A 24635-nucleotide genomic window follows, 5' to 3' on the forward strand; every position below is an offset into this window, starting at 1 on the left:
TATATTCTTTTTAGGGAAGATTAACTGTATCTGGAATATACCTGTTGCTGAGATGGAAGGGTATTTAAATTTTCATACCTTGAATGTCATTATGTAAGTCAAAGCATAGTTTTGATGGGTTTAAACTTTTACTTTTAAATCTTTTTTTCAATATCATATGTTGACAGGTAATTATTTTGACAATTTTAAATAGTTCCTCAATTTAGCCTCAAGTAGGAGAAATATTAGAAGCTGCAACAAATTTCAAAATCTAGGTAAGATTCATACTCTCCAAAGCAAAAGAAAATAACATGATAAAAAAACCAGTAAAGAACTTTTAAAATATTAATGTACTTCCTACATAATCTTTTATGAGTTTAATGCAAATTTAAAAATCATGGAAGGGAATAAATGCTTTTAAAAATGCTAATGAAAATTTACTTTGTAGGTATAATCAGTTACGCAGATTTTCACTTACAAAAAGGCACATGTCCACTTTTGAAATATTGAAGGGGTTTGGTTTTTGCCTTTAGCTTTCAGCCCTTCCAGTGATAACACAGCTGAGGTGGATATACATATCTTAATGACTCATTCACTGACGAATGCAATTCTGTCCAATAAAACAAGGGGTCTTTAGAATTTTTCATAGCAGCTAGATTCCACAAGTGCTGCCTAATTTAGCATAGAATTCTAAGTCAGAGAATGCGGCTGTCTTTGCAATAAGAAATAACACTTAGAAGAATACATTGTAATTAAAGTAAACTTTAGAACATGAGCACAGCAATTATATGTGGAAACTCAACTTTTCTCTCCTAAAAAATGAGGTTTAAATGACCTATGACTGCCACCCTCTTTTATGTTTTTAATAAATAGCATGTTCAACTTCACATTTTTACAAAAAAAAAGTTTATTTTGCCTTGTTCTCTATACGGATGCTTAAATTAAATTTATCTCTAAATTCCACATGGATCACACTAGGTTTCACCTCCATTCAAGTTAGAGAAACCCATCAGAGCACAAAGGCAGACCTTGGTCCAATGAATTTGATGGTGGCAAATATAGGTGGGTGGTCTTTTAGTGATGGTGTGTATCTGCCAAAATTGTTTTTGTATAAAACACATCAGTACATTTTTTATTTTTACTTTAACAACAGTAGAACCTATGCATCTTTTATTTCTTTGCTAAGATTTTTTTTTAAGATTTTATTTATTTATTCGTGAGAGACACAGAGAGAGAGGCAGAGACATAGGCAGAGGGAGAAGCAGGCTCCATGCAGGGACCCTGATGTGGGACTCCATTCCCAGACCCTGGGATCACACCCTGAGCTGAAGGAAGAAGCTCAACTACTGAGCCACCCAGGCATGCCTTTTGCTAGATTTCTGATGATAAAAATATTCAATTAAAATCTTTAATTGCCACGAGGGGCATGAAAAATGAGTCATTATATTCTCCTATGAAAACCAAAGATTTATATTTTAAAATTTCAATAATTTTATTGGCCTTTATAGCTTTAAAATATTGTTCCCTCATTGACAATAAATTTCATGAGTAATCATGAGTTGGCAGTAGATGCTTCTAAGTGTTCTTTTTTAAGTTTTTATTAGTTTTTGCACAATAACAATAGAGAATACACTTGCGATATTTTCAAGCAGCGTATATTAATGCCTAAGAGAGCAAAGAAGAGATCCCATGACAAAATAAATTAGATTGGTATAATCATCATATTTATAGTAATAGAAAAAGTTTCTTTCATTATTGCCTGGTTAATCACATGTGAATAAAAACAGGGATTATAATCAGTATAATTTTGGAAGTACATCATGCCTGTATTCTCACATAATTGAAATTAGGGATTCTAAATTATGTATCACATCAACTGTGCTATTTCAAAACTCACAATTGTGTTTAAATATCATCACTTAACTATATTAGAATACATGTATATGAGACATGCAATATCCTCTATTTACACTGAAAAGTCTACTGACATAAAAATTGATTATACTTATTTTTTTTCATTTGCTCCATAAATATAATAATGTGAGTTACTTAGCCTGATCTGTGATTCTGTGGAGGAAATAATATTGTTGTAGGCATTTGTTACCCAGATGTGTAAAAAAAAAAGATTACTTGTAACAATTTATACTGGTAGATGTCTAGTCCTAAAGAATTGCAATACATTAAAAAGAAAAAGCTTGACAAATCTTGCCCATAGTTAGAAATCAGAATATAATGAAATGTCAAAACATTTAAATAATCTCTCAACATGGGGTAGTGTGTAGGATATATTGACTATTATATAATATTACATAAATATACCCTGATGTACAGATAAGACCATTTTTCTACATCTTCTCATCATAGTAAATTTGGGTTGTTTGCATCTTAAAATTTCTTTAATAAATAATGTTGCAACGTGCACTTACATGACATCTTTTCATGCACATGGGAGCATGGCACTGCTTGGCCATGTGCTGTACATTTTCAAGTATGCTAGCTAATGAAGAAGTATTCTCTGAAGTTTTACTCATTTATACTTCACTGTAAGTGCCTGAGCATTTAAATTACCCCATATCATCACCAGCACTTGGTATTATGTGACTTTTTGTTGTTTTTATTAATAGATGATTGTGAAATATTACCTTACTTTTGTTTTACTTTTGCTGATTACTAGAGAGAATGTCATTTTTCCATTTATTTATTGGCTATTTGGATATCTATATTTTTTCCTGAAAATTTCTTGCTTCTTTCACTTTGCAAAAAGGTTTATATTTTTTCTTAGTATTCGTAGGACCCCATGATATAGTTTGATAATTAATATTTGTAATTCCTACAAAATTTGTCCATAAATTTGTTATGAACATTTTGTATCTCAGTTTTTAGGTTTTATCTTAATTTGAGGTTTTAGGTTCATAAATTTTGAGGATTGTTAAATCCTTTTAATAAATTGACTTCTTTATCACTATGAAATGATCTTATTTACTTCTGGCCATGTTTTGTGCTTTATACTCTGATTTATCTGATATTTATATAACAATTATAATTTTCTTTAGATTAATACTAGCATGATGTATCTTTTCCATTCTTTAGTTTTTAATCCATGTTCATCTTTACATGTAAAGTGTGTTTTTCATAAATAGCCTTGCTTTTATTATTGAATCTAACAACTTCTGTGATTGAAATGGATTTTTAGGCAGTTTATTAATGCAATTATTAAGATTTGTTGTCTTTCTTCTTGATGTTTTTTTCTATTTGCTCCAACAGCTCTTTATTCTCTTCTCCCCTTCTTTATTCTTTCAGGTTAAATATTTTTTATGATTTTATTTTATCTCCTTTGTTGTCATATTAGTTATATTCTTTGCTTTGTTATTTTTGTGTTTGCATTAGGGTTTATAGTATACATCTTAAGTTATCACAGTATAGTATGACATTATAAGTGACATTGTAGCATTTAATATACAATATGAAGACTCAATAGTATACTTAGATCTCTCCCATCCCATTATGTTATCATACATTTTTTTTATTCTTTTTTTTTTCTTTTAAAGATGCTATTTCTTTATTCATGAGAGACACACAGAGAGAGGTAGAGACATAGGCAGAGGGAGAAGCAGACTCCTCACAGGGAGCCCAATGTGGGCCTTGATCCCCAGACCAGGATCACGCCTCCAGCAGAAAGCAGAAGCTCAACCAGTGAACCACCCAGGCATCCCATGTTATCATACATTTTGAATCAATATATAATAAACTCCACAAAGATTAATATTAATTTTATTTAAATAGGTAATTACTTAAAAAAATAAAATAATAATCAAGAATTGTATTTTTCTCATGTTGTTACCATTTCCAACATCATTCCTTTCTGTATGTTCAGAATCCACATGGAATCATTTTAATTTTACCTGAAGAGATTCTTTTCACATTTGTTGTAGTGCGAGCTTGCTGATTATCAATGTTTGAAACATATGTTTGAAATACATATGAAAGGGCTTTGTTTAACTATAATTTTTCAAGATTATTTTTGTTGGGTATAGAATTCTAAGTTGACATTTTTTTCTTTTTGTACTTAATGATGTTTTCTGCTGTCTCGCTTGCTGTTTTGTTTTAAATAATGTGATGTTTTTATGTTAGTTCTTCTATATATGTTGTGTCTTTTTTCTGTGCATGAGTTTAAGATTTTTTTCTTTATTACTGATTCTGAGAAATTTTATTATAATGTGCCATGGTATAATTTTCCTCATGTGATTGTGACTGATGCTTATTAGACTCTTGTTTTTATAGTTGCCATCATATTTGGAAATTTTTCAATCATTATTTCTTCAAATACTTTTTCAACATACCTGTCTCTCTCCTCTCCTTTGGAGATTCTAATTATATGTTTATTAGGCCACATACATTTGCCCCATAGTTCTGATGCTCTGTTTATTTTTAAAATTTATTTTATCTCTATGTTGCATTTCAGATAGTTTCTATTACTATTTTCAAGTTTACCATTTTTTTTTCTAGGTATTCTAATGTCTACTAATTCACTAACCCCATAGGGTATATTTCTCACAGACATGATGGTTCTTGTTTCCAGATTGGATCTTTTATATTCTTTCATGTCTCCACCTAACTTTTTAAACATATAGGGTATAGTTATAGTGAATACTTTTATGTGCTACTCTTCTAATTTTAACAGCTGTGACAATTATGAGTTGGTTTTGGTTAAGTGATTTGCTTCTTATTATGGGACATATTTTCCTGTCCCTATGCATACCTGAAAGGTTTTTTTTTTTATTGCATTTCAGACATTGTTAATTTTAACTTGCTCTTTCTGGATATTCTTGTATTTTTGTAAATATTTTTCAGTTTTGTTGTAGCATGCATTTAGGTACTTAGAACAGTTTTATCCTTTAAGGTCTTGATTTGAAGATTTGTTATATGGGACCAGGCTAGGATTCAGTGTGTGACTATTTCCTACTTCAGAGGCAGGAAGTCTCCTGAGTACTCCAGCTGATGCTCAATGAGTCATGAGGTTTTCCAGTCTAATGGGATCAGGCACTATTCTCTATCACATATAAGCATCAGTACTGTTCCCTTTAATCTTGTTGGACTATTCTCTGTCTTAAGGTAGTTTGCTTATGTGTGTGTGCTGATCAGTACTCAATTGAATAATTGAGTATATGAGCAGCTCTCTGCTCACTGGTACTTAGTCCTGTCAGCTATAGCCATTTTCGTCACCCTGAATTCTCAGTCTAACGCAAGTATACCACTGGGTTCCCACTGCCTGCACTGTGGCCTGGAAATACTCTTAAAGTCAGTAAGCAGGGACAATTATAGGACTCATAATGTTGGTTTTCTGTCTTTAAGGAATCACTTTCCATTACTGGCTGATGTGCAGTGTCTTTAAAATAATTTTTTCACAAGTTTTGTGTTTTATTTATTTTTGGTTTTCAAGACAAGAAGGCAAATATGATCTACTTTTGTCCATCATGTTTGGAAATGTGACTCAGCATTCTCTCTTTATCTAGTCTCTAAATAAGTTGCATAATAGTGCAATGTGATCTGGTTCTTGAGTGTCTTGCAAATGTCACCTTTAAAATTATCTGAACTTGTCAGTTCCCTTGGGTTTGCATGTATGTGTGTATGATTTTCTTTAAATTCTAATTATGTTTCAGAACTCCTGGATAGCTCAGTGGTTGAGCAGCTGCCTTTGGCTCAGGTCCTGATCCCGAAATCAGGGATTGAGTCCCTTGCAGGGAGCCTGCTTCTCCCTCTGCCTGAGTCTGTGCCTCTCTCTCTTTGTGTGTCTCTCATGAATAAATAAATAAAATATTTTAAAAATTCTAATTATGTTTCTTTAATTGATATATAGATATAGATAGTTGGATAATAGTGTAAATTAAGGCATTGCATTTTTTTCTTAATCAGTTCTAGCAGGTTGTATTATAAAGAAAATTGGGCATATAATTTATTGTTTTTCAAATTTATTAAAGTGTATTTTCTTATTTTTAAAATGTCACCATTATCTGTGGTTATGTCTTTTCCATTTCTAGTAGTGCGAGCATTGGCTCCTTATCTTTGTCTGGATTCCCCCCAAATAGGACCTGAAGCGATGGTAAGTCTAAATGCTTCATTGAGGAGTGCAATCCAGAAAACAAAAGTTAAGGATAGGATGAGTGCAGCAAGTAAGGAAAGAGCTAATACAAAAATATGTTATTTAGTTGCCTGCAACCTTAGAAGATTGGTTGTTTCATTTCTTATTACCATAATAAATGTATCTCTGGAATATCCATCTGGGAGGAGTTCTAGGGAAGGATTTATCTATCAGTTCCTTTTACTCATCATAACTCCTACAAATAGTAACAAACACTACACAAAGTACAAATTTATTATCATTGTCAGACAACAAATTGCCAGCTCTAATTTACATTTTTCTTTTCATTTTTGGCCCCAAGGATTTGATCGTATTAAAAGGGCTTAACTTTGCATTCAAAAGTAAGCTTTCTTATGTATTATCTAGCATAACTAATTGTCTTCTGAGAAGGGGTTTTCCTGCCATGTTGTTAGAAAGTGAAGAAAAACATACATATTTAAAGTGTTGTGGGTTTTGTTTTGTTTTCATTTTCTGGCTACGAAAACAAATGAGAACAAAATGATCTAGATATAGTTTACTTTCCATATTACCTTGGGTTGAAAAGTTTTCAGTGAGCAAGTGGATGTGTCATATTCAACAGTACATTAGGACAAGTAGGTGAAATATATTTAATACTAAAATAGCTTTTCCTTTAAATAACATTATTTTTTGTTTTGATATATTTAATCAAATCATGCTCATTCTTTTTCTTTAATATCCTTATCCTACATAGACCATAATTTTTTTAATTTGCCTTAATTTTATTTATACTACATGACTGATCAATATTCCATAATTCTATCAGAGATGTTGTTAAATAATGTAAAACCTCTCCAGATCTTGATTTTTAACACCATTCTCTAATAAAAGTCTCCAAAGCTCCATGGTAGAAATGGCTGATTCTAGGGCTTGGCCAGAAAATATATAAGATGTGCCTAGAATCATGATATCAGAAAGTAAAGAAGTGCTCAAAAAGGGATGCAGGGTGGTTCATGTCAAATAGACACAGGAGGGAACTTCAACATGCTCTTAATGATCAAGTTTCGATTAATTTGAAAAATAAAATAATGGTGCAATGGAATACAAGCCACAGAATAATCTAAATATCTAAGATTCTATTGATATGAATAAATAATTGACAAAATAATAAAAGGATATTATATAGCCCTTTCTTACAGTAGAATTCCAATCAATAAATGAGGAACAAGTAGAGGTGTTTAACTGGCTGTTGATAGAGCATGTAACTCTTGATCTTGGGATCATGAGTTTGAGTTCCACTGTGGAGGTAGAATTTACTTAAAAAAATGTAGAAGAAATAATGGAAATAGGGAGTCACAATTAAATAAACATGGCAATAATTTTTGCAGGTAAAAAATCCCTAGATGCTAAGGTGGTTAGCTAATAGATGATAAGGGATAAGATAGTTATATAGATCCAAAATCAACTCACGAAATACTTGTAATTACAAAAGGTAAAATATCAACTTTACAGTGAGGAAATCTGGTGTATAACACTTGCAGTGTGAGTTAAGTTGAAATCACCAGTAACAAGACATATTCCCATCCTGTATCTCCTAATAGATCCACTGAGAAGGACATAATTTCAATTTAATTAGGAAACGATATCAAAACATTCCAAATTGAAAGACATTATGAAAAATAATTAAGTAGTATTCTTCAAAACTGTCAAGGTCATGAATGACAAAGAAAAACTGAGGAATGAAAGAAGCCTAAGAGACATGACTTCTTAATGCATTGTGGGATCCTGGATTGAATCCTGGACCATGAAAATGATGGTGTAAAACTGATAAAATTTGATAAAATTTGAGTTCTGTTCTGTAGATTAGTTAATAGTAATGTATCAACGTTAATTTCCTAGTTTCAATCATTATATACATAGAAAGATGTTAACATTCTGAGAAACTGTGGGAGGGTACATAGGAAGTCCTTCAAAATAAAAAGGAAAATACTTAAAAAGAAAAATATATATATTTTTTTAATTTATTTTTTTTTAATTTTAAAAAAATTGTCAAATAGGACATTTGAGAAAGTAAAATCTTGGAATACCTCATCATTTTCTGCAGAACAAAAGCCAAACTGCTCAGATAACGCAATCCAGACCTTGAGTTATCTGATTCTTCCACATTTTGACAGATTCCTCTACTATCAATCAGTCTAGGCACATCTTCACTTCTGGCTACAATAAATCGCTTGCAATTTTCCCAATGCTCAATGCTTTCTATTCCCTCTAGGTTTTATAACATGTCTTACTTCTGTTCAGAGGCTTATTGGCTCCATTTTTTCCCCATAGTTAACTTGAAAGATTCCTAAAGACTCAGTGCAATGATTCCCTCTTTTCATCAGGGTCACCTAAACCATGCCTGTTCTCACAATACTTGTGATTACATGTATCCTAGAATTTATTGTGGATTATAATTTATGATTTATTCTCTGTTCTGTCCACCAGCCTATAAATGATTTTAAGACTGAGATAGTGTCTTTTGTTATGATAGTTTGATGCTCAGTTGTACCTGGTATGTAGTAATGACACAATAATTATTCATACAATGAGTGTTTGGGTCTTATGCAAAATGAACCAATAATAGAGAGGAAAATTGCTTTTATCCCATTATATTTATAAATGAGGATGGTAGGATGGTATGTATTATTAAGATGTCACTGAAGATACAACTCAAGACCGATTTAATATATTTGTAGGTTTCTCTTCTCAGTAATAATACAATTTTGAGACCACATGATACCACCTACCACAGGAAAAAAATATTTTAAATAAATAATGAATTGGAGTTTTTAAAAATTTAAAATTCATTTGAAATTACAAGTTAAATATACTACTGTATTAGCTCAATTGTATTATCTGACAGTATGTGCTAACTTTATTTCCTAGTTTGTTTCTTCTCCTTGTTGCCATATATTTGGATTTTTTTAAATATTCGGATTGTTGACTGATAATTTGCTTTACATTTTGGAGTTCTGCTTTGCCCCATTTGTTCTCTGAAAGTTCTATGGTAAGGCAGAGAGAATAAGCATATATCTATGAATCTAGACTGCCCTGATTAAAATTCCAGCTTAGCCGTTTACTGTGTGAACATGAAGGAATCAATTAATCTTTCTGTGCTTCAGTTTACTCATTTATAGAATGGAAATAGTAAGCTCATAGCACTCATTCTCATAATAATAGCTCATAGGATTATTATGAAGATTAAATATTATTGCTGGAGGGGAGCTGAGTGAGGGTATGGGGTAACTAGGTGATGGGCACTAAGGAGGGCACATGATGTGCTGAGCACTGGGTGTTATGCAACTGATGAATTACTGAACTCTACATCTGAAACTAATGATGTATTATATGTTGCCTAATTGAATTTAAATAAATAAGTAAATACATAAATATTATTACACAAGACACTCTTAGAAGAATTCTGAAAACGTTCCTGGCTCAAAGTCCTAGAATCTTATAAGTGTAAACTACTATCATATTAATTGCCATTTGTCTTTAATCCAACCTTGCTACTTATCATTTCCTTTCAATACAGTCTTGTTACTTTCATGGCTATAAAAAACCATAATTAACAAAATCAAGTAAAATGTCTATTTAGAGTGTCATAGGGATGTAAAATTTATGGGAAATGGAGAGCTTAGTAGCAGACTTCAACCATCTCAAGGGCTCTTATGTATAAGAGATTGGAATTATTCTTTATTTTTCAGGGAAAATATTTTAAAGTGTATAAAAGCTGCAGGGAGACTTTGAATTTCTCATAACTAGAAATGGCAAAAATGTGACTCAAGGATAAAGATTTCCCTTTCTAGAAGTGCGGAAGCTGACCCTTTAACCTAGATGACTTCTGAGATGGCTTTTAATTCTAAAGATCTAAATGATTCTGAGTAATATTTTTAGGCAGAGAAGAATTTATTTATCCCTTCACTAATGCTACAGGCCCTCAATTCTGTTTTGTTTATCAAGAAAGAGAAAATCTGTCTTAGAGTGAACATTAAGAGTGGAAAATTGGAAGGTATTGGCATATATTCATGATAAGATTTATGCCCCTATCCACAACACTGTCTTTTACAACCAGGGGTATGTTGCCCACTGGTGAATAAAAGATACATTAGAAAGGGGTGCGTTACTTCCTAACAAACCCCTAAAAAGTTCTTTAATTTATTTCAGTTTGTAAACTTTTATATATCTAAAAAGAATTATAAGTTTGTGGAGGGTAGATATAAGAAATACAGTAGATCTGTAAATAAGTGTCTCTTTTCCTCTGATATGCTTATTTTGGAAAATATCAAGCATGTCCACTATTAGCTTAATATTTATGTGCAGGTGACATAACATATTCATTAAGAAATGGACTTTCACTCTGAGTAAAATTCACTTAAATTTTTGATAGGCCTATTACTTTAGTAAGTTATAGATTGAGAAACTATGTTTCTTTTCTTTTCAGAGGACTTGTGAATAGGTTGATCATAGGTCAATTTACTCAAGAATGAAAAATATACTGTGTCTTCAACTCATCATGGACAAGTAGTATATTTAGAAAAGGAGCTACTGTGATCTAAAATTTCAATTATTTATTGCACTAATTAGAAATCTCCTTCTTTATCTACCAAATATGTTTTTTAAAATATTTTATTTATTTATTCAGCAGAGATAGAGATAGAGATAGAGAGAAAGAGAGGCAGAGGAAGAAGCAGGCCCCATGCAGGGAGCCCGACGAGGGACTCGATCCCGGGTCTCCAAGACCACGCCCTTGGCTGAAGGCAGGCGCCAAACCGCTGAGCCATGCAGGGATCCCCCTACCAAATATGTTTTTGATGACTATCAAGGAACTGGACCTGACGAGAATTACCTGGCCGTGTGACCTTAGGTACCCTTCTTTGACACTAAGAACTAGTTTCCTCATCATTAAATTGACCACATTAACAATGGCCCACAAGATATTATCTGAAACCTGTGGAAAGGGTAAACTTAACGTATGAACTTAAGGGAAAGTATATTGATAAAAGCAATACCCACGTTTATATACACATTACTCATCTCTTAAATCAACCTGATTTAAACATCAAAACTTAGCATGTAAAAAAATACTTAGCATGCCTGGGTCTTACTCTTCTCATGTGCGAACTGTAGGGATAGATGTAGTGAGTCTGGTGTTGCTACCTGCTCAAAAATTTTATTTAAAACTTAGTATAGGGGTTCCCTGGGTGGCTCAGCGGTTTGGCGCCTGCCTTCCGCCCAGAGCGTGATCCTGGAGACCCGGGATCCAGTCCCAAGTCGTGCTCCTTGCGTGGAGCCTGCTTCTCCCTCTGCCTGTGTCTCTGCCTCTCTCTCTCTCTTTCTTTCTCTCTCTCTCTGTGTGTGTCTCTCATGAATAAATAAAATGTTTAAAAAAAATGAAAAGTAAAACTTAATGTAGTTTGGCACTTTTTAATTTCACTTTAGCCATGTACTATGCTTCAAAAATCCACTTGAGTACAAAAATACTAGTGATTGTTTCACCAGGTTGATGTAAGGTTTTCTTTTCATGTTTGTTTTGGTAAGAAAAAAAAGACATGCAATTTATAAATTACCCCCCCACACACACACACACATACACACACACACACAGGATACTTGTCACTCTCCAAGTTCTCTGGTCTTTGCCAGATTAATAAAAAAATGACATCACTATCTATGCAGTTAAGTGATGAATGCACTTTAACTGAACTGGATATTTTATGCTAAATATATCTTCTTGAACACTATCATATCATCACTCCTAACTTTTCAAATTCTTTTCTAGTCTTATAAAAATAATTATGAATCTTCTAGAAGTGACAGAGTGTAAGTTTCAGAGCAAAGAGAAATTATTAAATGGAGCATGAGTAATGTAAGTAAATGAAAAGACAGACATGATATGTAGGACATTAATAAAACAAAATTTATATTGCAACTGCGCTTTGAAAGTTGGTAATATGATGCTGTGCTTCTAAAGAATATGGTTTTGCAAAGTGTCATATTGTTTATTTCTATCCACTTCCAATGTAGCCATTCCTTTTAATGTGTAAAGAAAATACCTCACATTTCTATGTCTCAGTGGGGTAAAGTCATGCATCAAAAAGTTGCTCAGTCTTTGGGGGGCCTGGGTGGCATAGTTGGTTAAGCATCCGATTTTTTATTTCAGCTCTGGTAATGGTCTCAGGATTGTGAGAATAAGCCCAGCTCCGTTTCTGGGCTCCATGCTCAGCTGGAAGTCGGCTTGAAATTCTCTCTCTTCCTCTCCTTTTACCCCTACCTCTGCTCCCTCCTCTCTCTCTTAAAAAAAAAAAAAAAAAAAGTTGCCTACTTTGAAGAGGAAGAGATAGGAGGAAGAAAGAATGTATTTTATTGTTGCTTAAATATATAGTCTCTTATCTTGTTTTTTCAGAATCAAGATATCATTAGTTTCTTAGTGATACTGTAAAACACTCAGTTCAGTTCAATTAGGATGTAATAAGGATAAATTCAAAGACTATAAAATTTTAATTTTTCTTTGATATTTTTATTCTATGTTCTTTTTTAATTTGGTATATATTAATAAGTTGCCTTGGATATACCAAGCACTGTGTAATCAAGGACTGGAGATACAATGATGAAACTGATTGTTTTTCCTTTTAAATAGCTAATTATCAACAGAGAAGTTTGGTAATAGTTAATACTATTACTAACTGTGATAAACTATGATAAAAATAGTAATTTTCATATTTGGAGTGCTTACTATACTCCAGAAATTGTACATTCTATTTTCCATAAATGATCTCATTTTAAACTATCACCAAAATCCTATGAAGTGGATATTATAATGCTGTTGTCAGATTAGGAACCTGAGGCGTAGGACACTGACTTGCTCTGAGTATCCTAGCAAGTCCATGGCAGAACAAATACTCAAACCTGGGTTCCCTGACTCCAAAGCCAAGTCTCATAACAATTATATGGTTACAGGGGGACAAACATTGTCATAGGAGTATGTACACAAGGTTAAGTTAGCATATAAATGAAGTGATTAATTTATTACCAATTAGGAGAGAAAGCCATGGAAAACCTGGGGTTTTGAGTGAATGCTGGCATCTGAGAAAGGTGGACAGATTGAGGTGAGCAGGGTTTTAACCATGGAGCATGGAGTGGAGGGGTAAAGGATAGACTTGAACATATGTAGGAGTTGGGTCAAGAACAACCTGTTTAAACTATATTAAAGACTTAGACTTTTCTTTGTGTGTATAGAGCCTCCAAATGATTTCTCAACAAGGAGATGCTCAAATCAACTGTGTTTTAGTGAAATCTGGCACATATGAAGAATATGGAGTAGGAAGAGACTGGATAGGAAGACAAGTTAAAATTACTGGAAATGTTGGCAAGAAATACAGAGACCTTATTTAAAATAGTAGCCACATGGAAGGAGATGAGAGAATAAATGCAAGGGAAAATTTAGGGATGGAATTGATTCAATTTGATAATGTTCTGTAAAGGATGGGGAATAGCTTAGAATAATTCCATGATTACTGTGTTTGGTAATAGAATGGATAGGAAAACAGAAAAATGAGCAGGTTTGTGGGGGGAAAAAGTTTATCACATATTTATATGTGAACCATTTAAATAAATAGGTGCTATTAGGCTTTCAAAGATCATTTCAACTTATGTTTCTTCTGACATGTTGTGATGTTAAGACACCTATGTATAATTCCTCCAAACCAGAATTCCTAAAAATTCTGTATGTTAGGGGGCACCTGGGTGGCTCAGCGGTTGAGCATCTGCCTTTCAGCTGCCTTCCCCGGGGTCCAGGGATCGAGTCCCACATCAGGCTCCTCACAGGGAGCCTTCTCCCTCTTCCTCTGTCTTTGCCTCTCTGTGTCTCCTATGAATAAATAAATAAAATCTTTAAAAAATCATCATGCTAGGAAGTGTAATTTTCAGGTACTTAAGTAAAATTCTGTTAGTCCATTAGTCACTTAGGTGTATCAGTAGTTATTTTGCTTTGGGGGCATTTTAACAAGCAAAAATGAAAGCAAATCTTATCACAAACATTCTAGATAAATACATATTTGGCTCAATGTCAATGCACAGACAATAGTTTGATAGCAGTTTTGTTTTCTAAGTTCCTATTTTTGCTTTTAAAAGACAGATGCATCACTGAGCTGCCCTTAAGACCTTTACATTTGCAAATAATTTCTCATCTGCTACCTCGTTTTATACTTTAAACTAATTTGAGGAGATATTAAGAACTCATTTAACAAATGAAAAACATGCTTAAAGATTAAATAGGAAATATGTGACAAGCATACATTTCAGTTTTGCAAAGCCCACACTAAAATTATTGGCCCTTAACCTATAATAATATTATGCTATGAACAAAGTTGAATAAATGCCTTGCAACTAGCTCTGAGAATCACAGCGTATAGAAGCTTCCTTAGAAGCTTATTTTAGAAGTGACATGAAAGATCAATTGAATGGAATTTATTATAAGGGGATCTATAATACAGCAACTAATCAGGAATGCTCTTTCTGACTTTCTTCTCCAGCATCATTAATGTATAATTGATAAAATTGTATAGAATATTCAAAGTGCACTATGCGATGATGTGATATCTGTGTACTCTCTGAAGGGATTCCCCATACTGAGTCAGATAACACATCTATTACCTCAAATATTTATCTTTTTTCCCTCTCGCTAACTGATAAAATACACATAGAATATAAAAAAGTTTAACATGATTAACAAATTTGATATCACAGAGGTGTATAGAATCCTATATCCTACAAGAACAGAAGATGTATGATTTTTGAATATAAACAGAACAATTTATTGTTGTTTTTGTTTTATTTAAATTCAAGTTTCTTAACATAGAGTGTAGTATTAATTTCAGGGTAGAATTTGGTGATTTATCAGTTGCATATAATACCCAGTGCTCATTACATCAAGTGTCCACTTTAAAGATTGATTGATTGATTGATTGATTGATTTGTGATAGACACACAGAGAGAGAGAGAGAGAGAGAGAGAGAGAGAGAGAGGCAGAGACACAGGAGGAGGAAGAAGCAGGCTCCATGCTGGGAGCCTGACGCGGGACTTGATCCCGGACTCCAGGATCTGGCCCTGGGCCAAAGGCAGGCGCCAAACCGCTGAGCCACCCAGGGATTCCCCAAGTGTCCTCTTTAATGCCCATCATCCAATTACTCCATCCCTCTACCACCTTCTCCACAGCTTGTTTCCTATAGTTAAGAGTCTCTTATGGTTTTTCTCCCTTTATGTTTTATCCTATTTTATTTTTCCTTTCCTTCCTCTACATTCATCTGTTTTTTTTCTTAATTTCCACATAATGAATAAAATCACATGGTATCTGCCTTTCTCTGACTTATTTTGCTTAGCACAATACTTTACTTCCATCCACATCATTGCAAATTGCAAGATTTCTTTCTTTTGATGGCTAATATTCCACAGTATGTGTATGTGTGTATATGTATGTATACGTATATATGTATACATATATATGTGATATATATATATGTGATATATGATATATACACATATGTGATATATATATACACATACATACTGCATCTTTTTTATCTATTCATCTATCAATGGTCATCTGGGCTCTTTCCATAGTTTGGCTATTGTGGGCATTGTTGCTATAAACATTGGGGTGCATGTATCGCTTTGAATCAGTATTTCGGTATCCTCTGAGTAAACACCTAGTAGTACAATTGCTGGATCAAGGGTAGTTCTATTTTTAACTCTTTGAGGAAACTCCATACTACTTTCCAGACTGGCTATAGCAGTTTGCATTCCCATCAACAGTGTAAGAGCATTCTTTCTCTGCATCCTCACCAACATCTGTGTTTCCTGAGTTGCTAAATTTAGCCGTTCTGACCAGTATGAGGTGATATCTCATTGTGGTTTTGATTTGTATTTTCCTGATGATGAAGAATATTGAGCATCTCTTTCATCTGTCTGTTGGCCATTTGTATGTGTTCTTTAGAGAAATGTCTCTTCTTGTCTTCTGTCCATTGCTTGGCTGGACTTTTTACTTTTAGGGTGTTGAGTTTGATAAGTTCTTTATAGATTTTGGAGATTAGCCCTTTATCTGATATATCATTTGCAAATATCTCCTCCCATTTTGTAGGTTGCCTTTTAGTTTTGTTGACTGCTTCCTTTGCTGTGCAAAAGCTTTTTATCTTGATGAAGCCCCAATAGTTCATTTTTGCTTTTGTTTCCTTTACCTCTGAATATGTGCCTAGCAAGAAGTTGCTGCGGATAAGGACAAGGAAGTTGCTTCCTGTGTTCTCTTCCAGAATTTTGATGGTTTCCTGTCTCACATTTAAGTCTAATCCATTTTGAATTTATTTTTGTGTATGGTGAAAGAAAGCAGCCCAGTTTCAATCTTCTTCATGAGGCTGTCCAGTTTTCCCAACAACACTGGTTGAAGATACTGTTTTTTTTCCCCCCATTGGATATTCATTTCTGCCTTGTTGAAGATTAGCTGCCCACAAAGTTGAGGGTCCATTTATGGGTTTTCTCTTCTGTTCCATTGATCTATGTGTCTGTTTTTGTGCCAATACCATACTGCCTTGATGATTACAATTTTGCAATACAATTTGAAGTCAGGAATTTTGATGCCTCCAACTTTGGTTTCCATTTTCAACACTACTTGGCTATTCAGGGTCTTTTCTGGTTCAAGTCTTTAGCTCATTTGAGTTGACTTTTTTGTATGGTATAAGATCAGGATCTAGTGCCTTTTTTTTTTTTTTCCCAATCTGGCTACTCAATTTTCCCATTACCATTTATTGATGAGACTATCCTTTTCCCATTTTATATTTTTACTAACTTTTCAAAAATCAATTGACCATATATGCATGGGTTTATGTCTGAGCTCTCTATTCTGTTCTGTTGATCTGTGTGTCAATTTTTATGCCATTATCATTCTGTTTTGATTATTATAGTTTTGTAATATATTTTGAAATCATCCAGTGTGATGCCTCTTGCTTTGTTCTTCTTTCTCATGATTGTTTTAGCTATTCTGAGTCTTTTGTGTTTCCATACAAATTTTAGGATTTTTTTGTATTTCTGTGAAAAATATCATTGGATTTTTGAGGTTAAGTCTGTAGGTTGCTTTGGGTTGAATGGACATTTTAACAATATTATTTTTTCAGTCTATGAACACATGATACGTTTACATTTATTTGTGTCTTCTTCAATTTCTTTCATCAAAGTTGTATAGGATTTGTTTGTGTGTGTGTGTGTGTGTGTGTGTGTGTAGAGTCCTTCACCAACTTGGTTAATTTTTTTCCTAAGTACTTTAGTGTTTTCAATGCAATTATGTATTTTTTTTAAATTTCTCTTTCTGATAGTTTATTGTTGGTGTGTAGAAACAAAACACATTTTTGTATGGATTTTATATCCTGCAACTTTACTGAAATTATTCATTAATTCAACAGTATTTTGATGGAGTCTGTAGGGTTTTATTTGTATAAAATCATACCATCTTTCAATAGAGACAATTTTACTTCTTTTAGATGTGGATGTCGTTTATTTCTTTTTCTTGCCTAATTGCTTTGGCTAGGACTTATAGTACAATGCTGAATAAATGTGTAAAGTAGACATCCCGGTCTTGTTCTTAATCTACTTTGACATTTATTCAACTCATTTCCCCCTTTTTCTTTATTTTGTCTTTCTGCCTCTGTGTCATTTTCAATGCTCACTTTTTCTTTTCCTCCTACTCATGTTATGGAAACAAGCACACACATGCACATACGCACATGCAAACAACTTTTGGATCTGTTTTTTCTACTAAAGAATTACCATTCAGCTATAAATGTGATATATAGAAGAAAACAATGAAAATGAGAGAAAAAGTGAGAAAAGAAGACAACATTTTGATATTGTGTCCTTTCTTCACCTCTTCTGACTTCCTTTCCCCTTTACATTTTTCTTTTTCCTTCTCTTGGCTTTCTTACTCCTCAGGCTTAAAATGTTGAAATAATGGGAAGTTTCACCTATGGCACTAGAAAGATGTTATTCAAAGGGGAATGAAATAAAATATTTAGTACTCTGACACAGTCTGTGACCTGCTTCTTTTTATTGCTATAGTTCAGAGGAATGTTAAAAGGGTTTTATTAATGTGGTTGGGGCTAAACACAAACTTTCTGTATAGAGTTCTTTATCTGTACTATTTTACTTTGTAAAGTTCACCTATTATTTAACTACAGATCATTTTTTCAACTAAAATTTCTCTAATTTATTTTGTATCACATGCTGCTGATCATTGTCTTGATAGTAATCAAATCAATATTGAGGCCTTATAAATGAGTTCATGGGCAGTTCACCAGTATCATTGTCTTTTATTTTCCTGTTCCAGATCAATTTTTTAGAAACAAGCTTGTCAAATTACAGGGAAATTGTGTAAGTGACCAGATAGGTCACTTTTAAATCAGGAGTTATTTATAAATTTTTCTAGTATTGAATTTTAATTTTATACACACACACACACACCAATTTAATAGTAATTTAATAAACATCCTAATTTTTTATTAAGAAAAATTACATAGTTTAATTGAACTCTTTGGTGAATATAATATTCCATATAAGCTATGACAATGAAATATTTTATGATTATGAAATACTCTTTTATTTCTATTTTGAAAAATGGTACTACTGTGTTCAAGGATAACAATGAATTGTTTCTTAAATTATTACAAATAATTCTCAAATATAAGATATATTTATTATATACATTATTGGGAATATTATAATTAATGTAACATAATAATTGTTATTTAAAAATAAATAAATAACAAACATTAAAAATAATAATGTTTGTTATTAATTCACAGTCTCAATAAAAAATAATTCACTGTCTCATTGTTGATAATATTTCATACTTTGATATAAAATTTGGCATGAAGTTCCCGGGGAAAAATTAACTTTAGTTCAATGTGATTCAATCTACCATAATCCAAAAGTTAAAGTAAATCATTATTAAGAGAAGAAGAATAAAAACATCCCCATAATGATGCAAAATGCCAATTTTACTTTTTCTCTGAGATCAGAATGAATCATATATGTGCATTTTAATTGCAATATATATGTATATTTCAATTTTTCTAGCATCTTACAGCACTAGACTTAGAAACTGACTACTTACAACTGCTATTACTAACTACTAATGTACTAATAAGAAATCAACTACTAAACAGCTCCATGGCATTGAAATAATAATGTAAATTCAAATTCTAATATTCTGATTTATTTAAATTATCCGAAAATATTTATAGATAAATAGATTTTATACTCAGATGTTTGAACTATATTGTTAAAGGAAGTGACAAGGACATGGTTAAAGAGGATGGATTAATACAGCATAGAACCGAGATGAGGTATGTGAGGTAATTATAGAACTAATGAGCTAGTTAATCATTTTGAGAACAAACCTTTGCTTCCATTTACTTCACCTGGTGGGAGGTTTGAATAGATGACTTCTAAAGTTCTCACAGAATGTAGGATTCTATGACTCTGAAATTTAATATAATTTATGATTTGGGTCCCTGATTAATTAGAAGGTTTGAGAAGCATATTAAGTTTTTGTAGGTCATTACAATAATGCTCTCAGCCACCTTAGTAAGAGGAAAGAGTTAATATTCAAAGCTTCCAGTTTATTATTGTGGAGTTCTATATCAATAAAGAGATGAACATGTTACAATGTCAAAAACTAGGCAATATATACTGAATGTTCTCTAATGAATTATTTTTTCTGTTCCATTTTTAAAATGGTGACCTAAGATTATCAAAGTAGTTATTGTATCAGTCAGTGTAGACAAACTGAACTTTTGAATGAAAATAAACAACAAAATAAAAATAGACTAATAAATTAGGCTAAATTATTTTATTTATTTATTTATTATATTATGAAGATCTAGCCTATTGAGGTTTTAGAGAGAGATAACATATTAACTTTAATCAGCTAGGGTTTAATTGAATTCACTATAACTCCTTAAAGTTGTATGTTCTAAGTGGCAGTCTAGTGATCTGAAGTCTTGACTTTCCTAGGTACCACATTCTCAACATTAGGGAGGAACTCCTCTGTGGGATGCCTAATCCTTTACAGTATATGTTGTATGTTGTGAAACTATGTATCTTGAATAGTGGAACATAATTTAGGTAAAGGAAAAAGAAAGTACAAAAATTCTATACCATTTGCATTTTAAAGCCTTTCTTCTACATATATGTTAATCAAAGATTAAATTAAATTATTATTTCTTGTTCTAGAGTGATCATTTTTCATGAGTTGAGACACATTTTGGTTATGTTGGTTGTCCTGGTATGTCCCAGTTTGGACAGTGAATTTTCTCTTGGCTGTAACAAATACATGTTAGTTATCTCTTTAAATCATAAATTAAGTGTGGCACATCCCTACCCGGGCCCTTATTCATGAAAAGTTAAAGGCCAAAAGCAGATCTTAAGAATTCATATGAATGTCGAAGGACACACAATATTTTCAAAGACTTAAAGTGCATTCCATCATGGTATCATATAAAATAATTGTTCCAGAGGTTCTCAACTTAATTATAAAATTTCTGGTTTTCTGTTTTCAAAGATAATAAGTAATCAATACTTGATTGATCAACCATAATATAGTCAAAATGGATGTCCAATACTGAAAACTAGCAGAAATAACATACTTTAGGTTCTTGACAACAAATATTTCAAAACATATTCATAGATTAAAAAATCGTATTAACTTCCTTCTCATTATGTTACTTTTTAAGTTGCTTCAAGTCAGGTTGGGAGTGATTGATATTAAAAACTAGTTTATATTTCAAAGGAAATTTTAACTTTTTACACCAGTTTGGAATTTGCTTTAAGGAGGAGATTTACAGCAATGATAGTCTGAAAATAACCAATACTGATCATCAGTTAAGGGTAGTTCCCCTTTACAGAGACTTCAGATGAAGTTCACTGATTTTTCTGGTAGTTTATTTTTTTGTAATTCAAATAATCTCTAAAGCAATGACCTCTTGAGACATGACTATTATCGTCCAGATTTTCTGTTCATGAGGTTACCTTGATTTTTAAGGCACCCTGGGTATGGTCCCATTTGGTAGATACTCAGAAAGTGACTACTTGGTATACTGTTAGAGGCTTTATATTCAAAATCTCATTACTATGAGACTACAATGAAATTTATTTGAATTTGTTTGAAGACAAAGGATTTGAGCTTTGCCATTATATTTATGTTCACCTGAAAAACAAAATGAAACAAAACAAAACCCATAAGATTATATCTATACATTTAAGACATTGGAGTGGGAATTTTGTTCATTTTGTGTAACTGTATGTGTATGTGCATGTCTGTAATTTTTTCCCTACTAATCTTATGTATTAATGTCGAGTTAGCTTACCATGATGTTAACTAAAATCAGAAAGACCAATTTCAAATTTGCCAGAGAAGACTTGGCAGGTTTTTGGATAAAGCAGGAAGCTGAAATGAGATGGACCAATGTAACATGTACTGTAAATAAATATGAAAAATAAGCTTTTAAAATTCATACTAATACTAAGCTACCAGGCTAAGGCACAATGTATAAGGCCTGATTAAATTTCAACTTTCCTTTGTGTTTGTCATTTGATTGAATGCATCACTTCACTTAATAAAAACTCGTAATCAACATCAAATAGTTCAATACAGTAGGCAGAAAATAGAAAAATTTTCATTTCTGTAAGTAGCATATGCAGCTATTACATTTTTATTGGATAGGGAACCCAATAAGGCAAAAATATAAAAGTACAAGGCAAACAATTACAAAAAAGATACCATTCAATTCCTTGAGGTAATAATACTCAGGAATATTTGAATGTTGATTATGTATTTCCTGGGCTCTGATGAGGGAGGGCCCCATTCTTATCTTCATTTTTCAGATGAGAAAAGTGAGATTTGTGTCTACTGTCTACTGTTTTTTAACAAAGACAGCAGCAGTATTCATTGTTGAACCCAAAGAAAATTTGCATAATTTGAATACCTAGGAAATGTCATTTTTTCCCCTTCTATATTGTGACAAGATTTGTAGGAAAAGCCAGCGCACTTGCATTAAGAAATATCACTTATTTATTATTTGATTAAAAATACATTTATGGTTAATTTTGGAGTAACTAAGATCCATATGAATTTTAAAAATTATGATGAATGAATTTTGCATTGAAGTATCATTTTAGGAAAACATCATCACTAAATAAAAGCTATTTTCTGCTCAAATATACACATGAAGCAGTAAACCTTTTATGTAAATCTGAAGACAAAATTTTATCCATAAATCTCTTAGAACAAAATATGCAAATAAAACTCCATCATACTCACTTCTTACTTTCTCTTGTAAATCACAAATGGAATTTGCTTTAATCCATTTGGACAGTAGCTACTGTACTTATTTAATCTGAACCTTTGGCAAATAACAGTAAGCTTCCATCCCTGAATAACAACTAATTTTTCACCATTTACCATCCCATGCGCCATAGGACATCTGCTGTATGAGCAATGCACTCTAATACCGAGGCATGTCACACTGACCTTGGGAAGCAATTTTACTAATGAGTGGCAGAAGACCAATGAACTATGGAAAGCCTTTCCTGATAAAGTCATAAAATCAGTTTTACAAGAGTCAATTCCTCATGTTCCTTGTTACACAAACATTGAAAGCTACAGCACTCTTATCCCTCATAGATCCATAACAACAAGACTCTAAATAGTACCTGATTGGGCTGTGAACCTGGCTGAGCTCAAAATATGGTCAGCTGCCAGCTTGAGTGTCTCATATTGTCGAGACCAAATGGATTGAATAAATTGGACAAGAAGGTGGCTGTTCTAGCCCATGCTGATATCCTCATTTTGCAGATCTCACTTAAAATCATTTACTGCAGATTATATTGACAGGTAGGAGTAGATTTACAGCAATTGTGTAGTTTTATCAGTTGTCAACTTGATAAAAATTAATCTTTTCAGTATCCTAAGAGTCAGACCTCCAGCTTTGCATAAGTCAATACAAATTTCACACCACTCTTCATGTATCATAAAAATATTATTCAACTGAATAAATATTTATTGAACACCATTATGTCCATATTCTTACAAACTAATCATTACACCATCACTTGTGCAAGGATTGGTATTTGAAATTCAAGAAAAATTTTTGAATTATTCCATTATTAAATTTAGAGTTTTCATAGGAACTAGACTTTAACCTGCAAAAAATATAGCACTATTGCATGATTTTCAAACAGCCAAGAAAACACTGAAAATTTAATTTTAATAATTTAGGATTGATAATAATGTGCATTGTGAAGTATAATTACTTGAATGAATGACCGTTTGAGTTGATCCCGCTTTTTGAGCATTTAGGAAATGCTAAGGTTTAAAAGATGTTCACAGGAAAGATAATTATATATGTTACTATTAAGGAATTTATTTTATCTCATTGCAAAGATGTTTTCTATTCCATTACAAGCTCATTTAGAAGACTGACATAAATTTTTACACCAAATATGTAATGATAACAACTGAGAGTTACAATAAGCTAAGAGATTTATATCATTTTTCCTTATTTCATCTTTTTTGTGAGGTATATATTATTTTTTATTGTTTCCATTTTTCAAAGGACAGAGGAAACAGCTATTCAGATGGTTCTAAACTCTTCAAAAATCCTCATATGCTTATTGAAGGAAGTCCAAAATTCTCATTAAGGACTCTACCATTACACAGTCAAGTTCCTGCAGGCTCCTCTGGCTTTATTTCAACCACCCTTCTCCCTGCACTGTCACTCTCCATGAAAACGTGTGAATATGTGAGTTAAAATGAAATAACTCGTCATTCCATAGCCCCAATGTCAAGGCTACATCAGGATATCAATGCCTTCGATCATAGTGCTCTCAGAGCCTAAAATATGTTTGCCCAGTGTCTGTTTTCTTGGACATTAAAACTGCAAGATGCAGTTCACAGTTCACTTCATCACTGGTCTCCTTCAGGTGATCACCATTCTTCCACTGTTACTCTCTTTTTCTGCATCTACCATGTAACATTCTAGTGGACTTATTTGTTGAAATAAAGTTTCTCTTCCTGCAGAGGATGCCTCTCTTGAGGGTGGGACAAGCGTCCTCAACACCAAACTGTTAGCCTGTAGTTCACAGTGCACTCAATGCAATTATATTAAAATAGTAAATACTAGGTACAAAGTACAAGGTAGTCTATTGATTCAAAAGGGTGTTTGACAAGGGAAAAGTGGCTTTCACCTGAAGTTTAAGAAAGTCCTCAGTAACTTGACAATATTTATTAGAATGTGTAGAAAAAAGAAATCAGTACAAAAAATAGAAAATGTAAACAAATGAAAAACAACTACCAAAACTTCTTTTGACAAAGTTTGCTTTAATTACATGACCTAGGTGAGTACAGGCTTCCTGGAGTTTTAAGTTTGGTTTTGAATTTTTCCTAGATTCCTTTAAAGGTCTTTATTTGGTGAAA

Source organism: Canis lupus, chromosome 7, assembly GCF_003254725.2.
Source record: "Canis lupus dingo isolate Sandy chromosome 7, ASM325472v2, whole genome shotgun sequence".
Classification (NCBI taxonomy): Eukaryota; Metazoa; Chordata; class Mammalia; order Carnivora; family Canidae; genus Canis; species Canis lupus.